This window comes from Oncorhynchus mykiss, chromosome 18, assembly GCF_057628025.1.
Source record: "Oncorhynchus mykiss isolate SJ-2025 chromosome 18, ASM5762802v1, whole genome shotgun sequence".
NCBI lineage: Eukaryota > Metazoa > Chordata > Actinopteri > Salmoniformes > Salmonidae > Oncorhynchus > Oncorhynchus mykiss.
This window is the reverse complement of record NC_143039.1, coordinates 75,884,955-75,897,930: the sequence shown is the minus strand read 5'-3', so window position 1 is coordinate 75,897,930 and position 12,976 is coordinate 75,884,955.

Sequence of the window (12,976 nt, the reverse complement as noted above, 5' to 3'; positions counted from 1 at the left end):
GTTTGGAGGCCCCGCTCTGAAAGCTCTTCATTGTTGCAGCTTCATTTCAATGAAAGTCACGTTTGAGTAAAAACAATGTCCGGGTGGAATAGTCCATTATTATAAGCCAGTCTGGGGGTGATTAATGACACTTGTTTCTGCTATTAGGAGAAACACTTGGATTATATTAATATAGATATGAAATATATGTATATAAATAATACATGTGAATTATTATTCGGCTGTATGGATTAATTAATTCACTTTTCTTGGAGGCCTTTTTTGTCAACAATGTGGCCTCATTAACCTGGGCCAGTCAACCCCCCCCCCCCCCATGTCCTTTGGAACCTCCTGCAGATTTTGCTCCTCAAGCGAGGATAAGTGTATATATTTTTTAATTATGCTCAGCTCACGAGGCCCCTTCTCAATGTGAGGCCTGAGGCCATTGCCTGTCTTGCATAATGGTAAATCTGCCACTGGGGTTGGCGATAGAATGGTGCAATTTATGCCATTATTCCACATTCACAGCTTGATATTACACTGAGGAAGAGGACGATGAAGATGTTTCAAAGTCGCATCTGTTCAGCTCCTCTTCCTCATGCCTTTTTACTCTAGATAAAAAAACCTACCCTGATCTAAGATCGGCGAACCTATTAAAATCCTAACCCTAATCCTTGAGGGAGGAAATTACAAAACTGGCCTTAGATCAGGGACTAGGACACACCTCATTCTACTCTGTTTTAAAAGTTAGCAACAACCTCACCAGAAACTAAAAGCAGCACGACTTCCACCCAAAGTTACACATGATAGAGCAGCGTTTAGATAGTTGTCTTAATGATGTATTGTATAGAACAGGAAAAAAATAGCACCTTGCCAAGCTACATCTATCAATCATAAACACCATAGATGACATTTGTATCGCTCTTCGCTGTCTCAACGCGAAGAGAGAATGCCCTTAAGCTAATAGTCATCTTTTAATTAGGTAAGTCAAATGGAGGCAATGAAGACGTGGAGTCATCTACAGTATTCACAGAATGTCATCTCTCTACAGTATTCACAGTCATCTCTCTACAGTATTCAGGGTCATCTCTCTACAGTATTCACAGAGTCATCTCTCTACAGTATTCACAGAGTCATCTCTCTACAGTATTCAGGGTCATCTCTCTACAGTATTCAGGGTCATCTCTCTACAGTATTCAGTCATCTCTCTACAGTATTCAGTCATCTCTCTACAGTATTCACAGAATGTCATCTCTCTACAGTATTCACAGAATGTCATCTCTCTACAGTATTCACAGAATGTCATCTCTCTACAGTATTCACAGTCATCTCTCTACAGTATTCACAGTCATCTCTCTACAGTATTCAGAGTCATCTCTCTACAGTATTCAGAGTCATCTCTCTACAGTATTCAGAGTCATCTCTCTACAGTATTCAGAGTCATCTCTCTACAGTATTCAGAGTCATCTCTCTACAGTATTCAGAGTCATCTCTCTACAGTATTCAGAGTCATCTCTCTACAGTATTCAGAGTCATCTCTCTACAGTATTCAGAGTCATCTCTCTACAGTATTCACAGAGTCATCTCTCTACAGTATTCACAGAATGTCATCTCTCTACAGTATTCACAGAATGTCATCTCTAAAATATACACACACAATGCCTTGCAGAAGTAATCACCCCCCTTGGCATTTTTCCTATTTTTTTTCCTATCTTAAGCTAATAGTCATCTTTTAATTAGGTAAGTCAAATGGAGGCAATGAAGACGTGGAGTCATCTACAGTATTCACAGAATGTCATCTCTCTACAGTATTCACAGAGTCATCTCTCTACAGTATTCACAGAGTCATCTCTCTACAGTATTCACAGAGTCATCTCTCTACAGTATTCACAGAGTCATCTCTCTACAGTATTCACAGAGTCATCTCTCTACAGTATTCACAGAGTCATCTCTCTACAGTATTCACAGAGTCATCTCTCTACAGTATTCACAGAGTCATCTCTCTACAGTATTCACAGAATGTCATCTCTCTACAGTATTCACAGTCATCTCTCTACAGTATTCACAGTCATCTCTCTACAGTATTCACAGAATGTCATCTCTAAAATATACACACACAATGCCTTGCAGAAGTAATCACCCCCCTTGGCATTTTTCCTATTTTGTTGCATCACAAACTAATTTAAATAGATTTTTGGGGGGGGATTCCATGCAATGGACATACACAAAATAGTCAAAATTGGTGAAGTGAAAAAAATGACTTGTTTCAAAAAATAAAAAATGTAAAAGTGGTGCGTACATATGTATTCTCCCCTTTGCTATGAAAAAAAAAGCAATTTCTTAAAGGAAAAAAATAAGCAAACGTTTGCTGTTCGCCAAAAGGCATATGGGAGACTCCCCAAACATATGGAAGAACATACTCTGGTTAGATTAGACAATCTAGTTTTTTGCCCGTAAAGGAAAACCCTATGTCTGGCGCAAACCCAACAACTCTCATCACCCCGAGAAAATCATCCCCACAGTGATGCATGGTGGTGGCAGCATCATGCTGTGGGGATGTTTTTCATCGGCAGGGACTGGGAAAATGGTCAGAATTGAAGAAATTGTGGATGGCGCTAAATACAGGGAAATTCTTGAGGGAAACCTGTTTCAGTCTTCCAGAGATTTGAGACTGGGACGGAGGTTCAGCTTCCAGCAGGACAATGAGCCTAAGCATACTGCTAAAGCAACACTCGAGTGGCTTAAGGGGAAACATTTAAATGCCTAGTCAAATCCCAGACCTCAATCCAATTGAGAATCTGTGATATGTGTTAAAGATTGCTGTACACCTGCGGAACCCATCCAACTTGAAGGAGCTGAAGCCAGTTTTGCCTTGAAGTGTCTCATAGTAGGAGTGCTGATCTAGGGCAATCATTGCCTTTTAGATCACAACAAATAGGATTGCATGATAGAGGGGGTCTGATCCTGTCTGCACTCATAATATTCTTAAACCCTTTGGATCCATGCCTTATCAATGCCGATAGCCCAGTCTGGTAGTAGCCTAGTAGTAGTCTAGCACTATTCTAGTATCCTGGCAGTAGTCTAATTGTAGCCTAGTAGTCTATTTGTAGTCTAGTTGCAGTCTAGTAGTGGTCTAGTTTTAGCCTATTAGTCTATTTGTAGTCTAGTAGTAGTCTAGTTTTAGCCTAATAGTCTAGTCTAGTTTTAGTGTAGTAGTAGTCTAGTTTTAGCCTAGTAGTCTAGTTGTAGTCTAGTAGTAGTCTAGTTTTAACCTAATAGTCTAGTAGTAGTTTAGTTTTAGCCTATTAGTCTACAAGTAGTCTAGTAGTAGTCTAGTTGTTGTCTAGTAGTAGTTTAGTTGTAGTCTAGTTTTAGCCTAGTAGTCTAGTAGTAGTCTAGTGGTAGTTTAGTAGCCTTGTTGTTTTCTAGTTGAGATATGTGAAGACAGACTCTTATTCAGAACAAATAAAACAAGGTGCTAAATATAATAACAAGATGCAATCATTTTCTATTGTTAAGGAAAATAAAATAAATAGATTATCTTTGCATTTTAATATACATATTGTATCATTAGAAATAGGCATATTTTTTATTGTTTATTTAATTTCCATGATCATTGCACAAATAAATTCCTCCTTTTCTGGCCATGATGTTCATATTCCCCAAGTAGCCATACAACAAATTAGCATGCGCATCTCATTTAATTGGGCCTATTGGAGAGGCTATTAGAATTAAAATTTTTGCTCTATGCATCCGACAGGCAGAACAGTTTAAAACAGACAGTAGAATTGAACAGGTGAACAGTTTATTTTGCAGTGAAGTGTAGGAGGTTACTGTAAGTACTGTAGTACAATGTTTAATCGTTCAGGTGCAGTGCAGCATATTTTAGTTTCGGTATAAAAGTGAATGCAAAAAACATTATTGTGTTCAAACCCATCTGTTTACAGGTCACCAACGACTTACCATCTGTTTACAGGTCACCAACGACTTACCATCTGTTTACAGATCACCAACGACTTACCATCTGTTTACAGGTCACCAACGACTTACCATCTGTTTACAGGTCACCAACGACTTACCATCTGTTTACAGGTCACCAACGACTTACCATCTGTTTACAGGTCACCAACGACTTAACATCTGTTTACAGGTCACCAACGACTTACCATCTGTTTACAGGTCACCAACGACTTACCATCTGTTTACAGGTCACCAACGACTTACCATCTGTTTACAGGTCACCAACGACTTACCATCTGTTTACAGGTCACCAACGACTTACCATCTGTTTACAGGTCACCAACGACTTACCATCTGTTTACAGGTCACCAACGACTTACCATCTGTTTACAGATCACCAACGACTTACCATCTGTTTACAGGTCACCAACGACTTACCATCTGTTTACAGGTCACCAACGACTTACCATCTGTTTACAGGTCACCAACGACTTACCATCTGTTTACAGATCACCAACGACTTACCATCTGTTTACAGATCACCAACGACTTACCATCTGTTTACAGGTCACCAACGACTTACCATCTGTTTACAGGTCACCAACGACTTACCATCTGTTTACAGATCACCAACGACTTACCATCTGTTTACAGGTCACCAACGACTTACCATCTGTTTACAGGTCACCAACGACTTACCATCTGTTTACAGGTCACCAACGACTTACCATCTGTTTACAGGTCACCAACGACTTACCATCTGTTTACAGGTCACCAACGACTTACCATCTGTTTACAGGTCACCAACGACTTACCATCTGTTTACAACGTCACCAACGACTTACCATCTGTTTACAGGTCACCAACGACTTACCATCTGTTTTGTTTTCAGAAACGGTCAGATACAGCAAGAGGAAACGTTATGCCAAGTTGGCCATTGCTATTTCCTTTAAGCTTGATACTGTCTTGACCTTTATAAGGGCGTTATTGTCACAATGAAAGGTGCATGATGGGTGTTTTTCAGTTCTAATGCTTGTTCACGGGAGCACAGTAATACCACAGGTCTGATTTTAAAATGGGATACGTGGTATGTCTTTTCAGAAATAGTGCAAGTAGATATTTTGTTGTAAATGTATGCAACGATTATAAATGAGATACCTGCTGTTGATGGACCCAAGGCTAGCCTAAAGCCCAGAGCCATGTTAGAGATACTAGGATAGCCCAGAGCCATGTTAGACTCTAGGATAGCCCAGAGCCATGAACCATGTTAGAGACACTAGGATAACCCAGAGCACTGAACCATGTTAGAGACACTAGGATAACCCAGAGCCATGTTAGAGACACTAGGATAACCCAGAGCCATGTTAGAGACACTAGGATAACCCAGAGCCATGTTAGAGACACTAGGATAACCCAGAGCCATGTTAGAGACACTAGGATAACCCAGAGCCATGTTAGACTCTAGGATAGCCCAGAGCCATGTTAGAGACACTAGGATAACCCAGAGCCATGTTAGACTCTAGGATAGCCCAGAGCCATGTTAGACACTAGGATAGCCCAGAGCAATGTTAGACACTAGGATAGCCCAGAGCCATGTTAGACACTAGGATAGCCCAGAGCAATGTTAGACACTAGGATAGCCCAGAGCCATGTTAGACTCTAGGATAGCCCAGAGCCATGTTAGAGACACTAGGATAACCCAGAGCCATGTTAGACTCTAGGATAACCCAGAGCCATGTTAGACTCTAGGATAGCCCAGAGCCATGTTAGAGACACTAGGATAACCCAGAGCCATGTTAGACTCTAGGATAGCCCAGAGCCATGTTAGAGACACTAGGATAACCCAGAGCCATGTTAGAGACACTAGGATAACCCAGAGCCATGTTAGACTCTAGGATAGCCCAGAGCCATGTTAGACACTAGGATAGCCCAGAGCCATGTTAGACACTAGGATAACCCAGAGCCATGTTAGAGACACTAGGATAACCCAGAGCCATGTTAGACTCTAGGATAGCCCAGAGCCATGTTAGACACTAGGATAACCCAGAGCCATGTTAGAGACACTAGGATAACCCAGAGCCATGTTAGACTCTAGGATAGCCCAGAGCCATGTTAGACACTAGGATAGCCCAGAGCAATGTTAGACTCTAGGATAGCCCAGAGCCATGTTAGAGACACTAGGATATCCCAGAGCCCTGTTAGAGACACTAGGATAGCCCAGAGCCATGAACCATGTTAGACACTAGGATAGCCCAGAGCCATGAACTATGTTAGACACCAGGATAGCCCTGAACCATGTTAGACACTAGGATAGCCCAGAGCCATGAACCATGTTAGACACTAGGATAGCCCAGAGCCATGAACCATGTTAGAGACACTAGGATAGCCCAGAGCCATGAACCATGTTAGAGACACTAGGATAGCCCAGAGCCAAGAACCATGTTAGACACTAGGATAGCCCAGAGCACTGAACCATGTTAGAGATACTAGGATAGTCCAGAGCCATGTTAGAGACACTAGGATAGCCCAGAGCCATGAACCATGTTAGAGACACTAGGATAGCCCAGAGCCATGTTAGACTCTAGGATAGCCCAGAGCCATGTTAGAGACACTAGGATAGCCCAGAGCCATGTTAGACACTAGGATAGCCCAGAACCCTGAACCATGTCAGAGATACTAGGATAGCCCAGTGCCCTGAACCATGTCAGAGATACTAGGATAGCCCAGTGCCCTGAACCATGTTAGAGATACTAGAATAGCCCAGACCACTAACCATGTTAGAGATACTAGGATAGCCCAGACCACTAACCATGTCAGAGATACTAGGATAGCCCAGAGCACTAACCATGTTAGAGATACTAGGATAGCCCAGACCACTAACCATGTTAGAGATACTAGGATAGCCCAGAGCCTTGAACCATGTTAGAGATACTAGGATAGCCCAGACCACTAACCATGTTAGATACTAGGATAGCCCAGCGCCCTGTTAGATACTAGGATAACCCAGAGCCCTGTTAGATGCTAGGATAGCCCAGAGCCCTGTTAGACGCTAGGATAGCCCAGCGCCCTGTTAGATACTAGGATAGCCCAGCGCCCTGTTAGATACTAGGATAGCCCAGAGCCCTGTTAGATACTAGGATAGCCCAGAGCCCTGTTAGATACTAGGATAGCCCAGAGCCCTGTTAGATACTAGGATAGCCCAGAGCCCTGTTAGATACTAGGATAGCCCAGAGCCCTGTTAGATGCTAGGATAGCCCAGAACCCTGTTAGATACTAGGATAGCCCAGAACCCTGTTAGACATTTGGATAGCCCAGAACCCTGTTAGACATTTGGATATCCCAGAACCATGTTAGACATTTGGATAGCCCAGAGCCATGTTAGACATTTGGATAGCTTTAGAAAGCAGAAATAATTTGATTGACAGTATGGCATACACTCAAAATAGCAACCTTCCTTTCCTCATTCCTAGCCTTTGACTAGAACAAGGAAGAAAGCCCAGCGGTAGAACATCAAATTAATGGAGCCACTTCACTGCACGAGGGTTAACCTGTTGATGTGACGAAAGGTAATAATGGTAAGAGAGTTTAAGACTCTCGTAGAATGATGTGATTACCTCTTTGTTTTGGGCGGAAAGCCAGGGCTTACCTTGCATACATAGGCTAGGTTCGCTCCTAGCAGAACTCGGCTAGGCGAAATGAACATCTGTGGTCGCTTGAAAATGAGAATAAATCAGGCTTATTACTTCGTCCCTGAAGACGCTGTAGTCAGTCCACTTCCTTAGAATAGTCTGAATTTATCTAACATAATAGTCTGAATTTATCTAACATAATAGTCTGAATTTATCTAACATAATAGTCTGAATTTATCTAACATAATAGTCTGAATTTATCTAACATAATAGTCTGAATTTATCTAACATAATAGTCTGAATTTATCTAACATAATAGTCTGAATTTATCTAACATAATAGTCTGAATTTATCTAACATAATAGTCTGAATTTATCTAACATAATAGTCTGAATTTATCTAACATAAGAGTCTGAATTTATCTAACATAAGAGTCTGAATTTATCTAACATAAGAGTCTGAATTTATCTAACATAATAGTCTGAATTTATCTAACATAATAGTCTGAATTTATCTAACATAATAGTCTGAATTTATCTAACATAATAGTCTGAATTTATCTAACATAATAGTCTGAATTTATCTAACATAATAGTCTGAATTTATCTAACATAATAGTCTGAATTTATCTAACATAATAGTCTGAATTTATCTAACATAATAGTCTGAATTTATCTAACATAATAGTCTGAATTTATCTAACATAATAGTCTGAATTTATCTAACATAACTCAAGAAACCTGTCATTAATTTAGACTCGTAAAATAAAAAAATAAACAACATCTGAGATTGTTTAGTGCAGTATTTCTCCAGTGAAAACGATTAGCATGAAAACTAGTCACCTGTCGTTGAATGACAACAGATATTTAGTGGAAGAAACACTACTGTTGACCAATCACAGACGAGAAAGGGCGTATAGAACTTCCACAACCCGCAAGAAAATATTTTGTGTGTTCGAACAGCCGAAAACAACCGAACACCAAAACGGATGAGATCTAAATCACGCTCTGTTCACTATTTCACTAGTTCGGCTTCTCGCCATCTGACGAACATAACGCAGTGGTGAAGAGTAGTGAATAGAGGTTAAGCTGGCCCCCCTGAAGGGTGGGGTAGTTCCTGGTAGTGAGGTTGAGAGTAGGGGTAGTTCCTGGTAGGGAGGTTGAGCTGGCCCCCCTGAGGGGAGGGGTAGTTACTGGTAGTGAGGTTGAGAGTAGGGGTAGTTCCTGGTAGGGAGGTTGAGCTGGCCCCCCTGAGGGGAGGGGTAGTTACTGGTAGTGGGGTTGAGGGTAGGGGTAGTTCCTGGTAGTGGGGTTGAGGGTAGGGGTAGTTCCTGGTAGTGGGGTTGAGGGTAGGGGTAGTTCCTGGTAGTGGGGTTGAGGGTAGGGGTAGTTCCTGGTAGTGGGGTTGAGGGTAGGGGTAGTTCCTGGTAGTGGGGTTGAGGGTAGGGGTAGTTCCTGGTAGTGGGGTTGAGGGTAGGGGTAGTTCCTGGTAGTGGGGTTGAGGGTAGGGGTAGTTCCTGGTAGTGGGGTTGAGGGTAGTGAGGTAGTTCCTGGTAGTGAGGTTGAGGGTAGGGTAGTTCCTGGTATTGGGGTTCAGGTAGGGTAGTTCCTGGTAGTGAGGTTGAGGGTAGGGGTAGTTCCTAGTAGTGGGGTTGAGGGTAGGGGTAGTTCCTGGTAGTGGGGGTTGATGGTAGGGGTAGATCCTGGTAGTGGGGTTGAGGGTAGGGGTAGTTCCTGGTAGTGGGGTTGAAGGTAGTGAGGTAGTTCCTGGTAGTGAGGTTGAGGGTAGTGAGGTAGTTCCTGGTGTTGAGGTAGGGTAGTTCCTGGTAGTGAGGTTGAGGGTAGGGGTAGTTCCTAGTAGTGGGGTTGAGGGTAGGGGTAGTTCCTGGTAGTGGGGTTGAGGGTAGGGGTAGTTCCTGGTAGTGGGGTTGAGGGTAGGGGTAGTTCCTGGTAGTGGGGTTGAGGGTAGTGAGGTAGTTCCTGGTAGTGGGGTTGAGGGTAGTGAGGTAGTTCCTGGTAGTGGGGTTGAGGGTAGTGAGGTAGTTCCTGGTAGTGAGGTTGAGGGTAGTGAGGTAGTTCCTGGTAGTGAGGTTGAGGGTAGTGAGGTAGTTCCTGGTAGTGAGGTTGAGGGTAGGGTTAGTTCCTGGTAGTGAGGTTGAGGGTAGGGTTAGTTCCTGGTATTGGGGTTGAGGGTAGGGTAGTTCCTGGTAGTGAGGTTGAGGGTAGTGAGGTAGTTCCTGGTAGTGAGGTTGAGGGTAGTTCCTGGTAGTGAGGTTGAGGGTAGTGAGGTATAGTTTGTGATCTTCAATGTGACAGGAGGGATCCCCTTTTGTTTGCCGTGTGTGTCGGTTTGTCTGCGTTGTGTGTGCTGGTTTGTGTGTGTGTGTGTGTTGGTTTGTCTGTGTCGGCTTGTGAGTGTGTGTGAGAGATGAGCCAAGAAAGAAGGTCTTGCACATTACTTGATCTTTTTTTATGTATTGTGTAAAGTTCTCCCTCTCATCTCCTCTCCTCTCTCCTCTCCCTTTCTTCTCCTATCCTCTCTCCCTCCTTCTCCTTTCCCTCTCCCCTCTCCTCTCCTCTCTCCTCTCCTCTCTCTCCTCTACCTTTCTTCTCCTATCCTTTCTCTCTTCCTCTCCTCTCTTCCTGTCTCTGAGCTGTCAGACAGAATAGAGTTTCATCTGTTCCCCTCATCCTTTTCTAGTTGTATTGAGACTGTGTGTGTTAGGTGTGTGTGTGTTAGGTGTGTGTGTGTTAGGTGTGTGTGTGTGTTAGGAGGTGTGTGTGTGTGTGTTAGGAGTTGTTTGGAGGTGAGCGAGAAGAAGTAGAGAGAGAGATGTAGAGAGATGTGGACAGAGAGAGATGTGGACAGAGAGAGATGTGGACAGAGAGAGATGTGGACAGAGAGAGATGTGGACAGAGAGAGATGTGGACAGAGAGAGATGTGGACAGAGAGAGATGTGGACAGAGAGAGATGTGGAGAGAGATGTAGAGAGAGATGTAGACAGAGAGAGATGTAGAGAGAGAGAGAGAGAGAGAGAGAGAGAGAGAGAGAGAGAGAGAGAGAGAGAGAGAGAGAGAGAGAGAGAGAGAGAGAGAGAGAGAGAGAGAGAGAGAGAGAGAGAGAGAGAGAGAGAGAGAGAGAGAGAGAGAGAGAGAGAGAGAGAGAGAGAGAGAGAGAGAGAGAGAGAGAGAGAGAGAGAGAGAGAGAGAGAGAGAGAGAGAGAGAAAAGACACCCCCCCCCCCACGGAGACACACCCGTCAAGGTGATCCTAGGTAAGGAATGTATAAGAACAACTGTTCTCTTGACGAGAGAGAGATTCCAAAACACAGCAGCTGCTCTCCTCTCTCTTCTCCTCGCCGATCCCATCCTCCCTCGTCTTCAGCAGCCTCTCAGCATGTGGCAGGCTCCAGTTATCTTGTTTCATCCCTCTGAAAGCCCCGGTACGAGATACAATGAGTGTTAGTAAGCCCACGGACAATACAGCATCATAAATTAATCATTCCTGTCTTGTCTCGCTACAGAGCTGAGAAGGGGTTGAAGGGGAGATGAACACAGAGAGAGAGAAGAGAAATAGGAGGGAGAGAGAGCGAGGGGATAGGAATTAAAATCAAATCAAAATTCATTGGTCCCCGAGAGAGAGAGGAGTGTTCAAAGACAGAGAGAGAGAGAAGAGTGTTCAAAGACAGACAGGGAGAGAGGGAAGAGTGTTCAAAGACACAGGGAGAGAGGGAAGAGTGTTCAAAGACAGACAGGGAGAGAGAGAAGAGTGTTCAAAGACAGACAGGGAGAGAGGGAAGAGTGTTCAAAGACACAGGGAGAGAGAGAAGAGTGTTTGAAGACAGACAGGGATAGAGAGGGAAGAGTGTTCAAAGACAGAATTGCAGTTGTTATCACAGGCGCAGCTAAATGTTTCTGTCTCCAACAGTGCAGTAATATCAATAACAATATATATATTATAAAACGCAAATAATCCAGAAAAGTCAGGGTACTGGTAGGACGACCGGCTAGTCATGATTGTGTGGCTTGAAGATAGAAGCTGTTTCTCAGTCTCTCTGATGCACCTGTACTGTCTCTGCCTTCTAGATGGTAGCAGGGTGAACAGGCCGGACAGCGACGGGGGGTGGACAGGGGGGAGGTGGGGAGGGCGTGCTCTGTTTCCTGAAATCCACAGCTCCTTGGTTTTGTAGACGTTGAGAGAGAAGTTGGTTTTCCTGGCACCACTTCACGAGGGGCCCTCACCTCCTCCCTGGAGGCTGTCTCATCACTGTTGGTCATCAGACCTACCACTGTTGTGTCTTCAGCAAACTTGATGAATGAGTTGGAGACGTGCAATCATGGGTGAACAGGGAGTACAGGAGGGGGCTGAGCACTCACCCTTGTGGGGCCCCCCCTGTGTTGAAAGGCATGATGGTGTTGAAGGCTGAGCTGTAGCTAATGAACAGCATTCTTACATAGGTATTCCTCTTGTCCAGATGGGATAGGGCACTGCGATGGCGATTGCGTCACCCGTGGATCTATCGGGGCGGTATGCGAATTGTAGTGGGTGTCGCCAGCTGGTTTGACAGGGGACTAGACAGGGGGCTAGATCCAGGGGACTAGACAGGGGTTTAGACAGGGGACTAGACAGGGGTTTAGACACGGGTTTAGACAGGGGGCTAGATCCAGGGGTTTAGACAGGGGGCTAGACAGGGGTTTAGACAGGGGTTTAGACAGGGGGCTAGATCCAGGGGTTTAGACAGGGGGCTAGACAGGGGTTTAGACAGGGGTTTAGACAAGGGTTTAGACAGGGGGCTAGATCCAGGGTTTAGACAGGGGGCTAGACAGGGGTTTAGACAGGGGTTTAGACAGGGGCTAGACAGGGGTTTAGACAGGGGTTTAGACAGGGGTTTAGACAGGGGTTTAGACAGGGGTTTAGACAGGGGGCTAGACAGGGGTTTAGACAGGGGTTTAGACAGGGGGCTAGACAGGGTATTCGGTATTTGGTATTTTATTAGGTTCCCCATTAGCTGTTGCAAAAACAGCAGTTACTCTTCCTGGGGTCCACACAGAACATGAAACATAATACAGAACATTAATAGACAAGAACAGCTCAAGGACAGAACTACATACATTATGTATTGTTTTACAAAAGGCACACGTAGCCTACATATCAATACACGCACACAAACTATCTAGGTCCAATAGGGGAGAGGCGTTGTGCCGTGAGGTGTTGCTTTTATCTGTTTTTTTGAAACCAGGTTTGCTGTTCACTTGAGCGATATGAGATGGAAGGAAGTTCCGTGCAATAATGACTCGTATGTAATACCGTTCACCTTCTGGAATTTGTTCTGGATTTGGGGACTGTGAAAAGACCCCTGGTGACATGTCTGGTGGGGTAAGTGTGTGTGTCAGAGATGTTTGTAAGCTG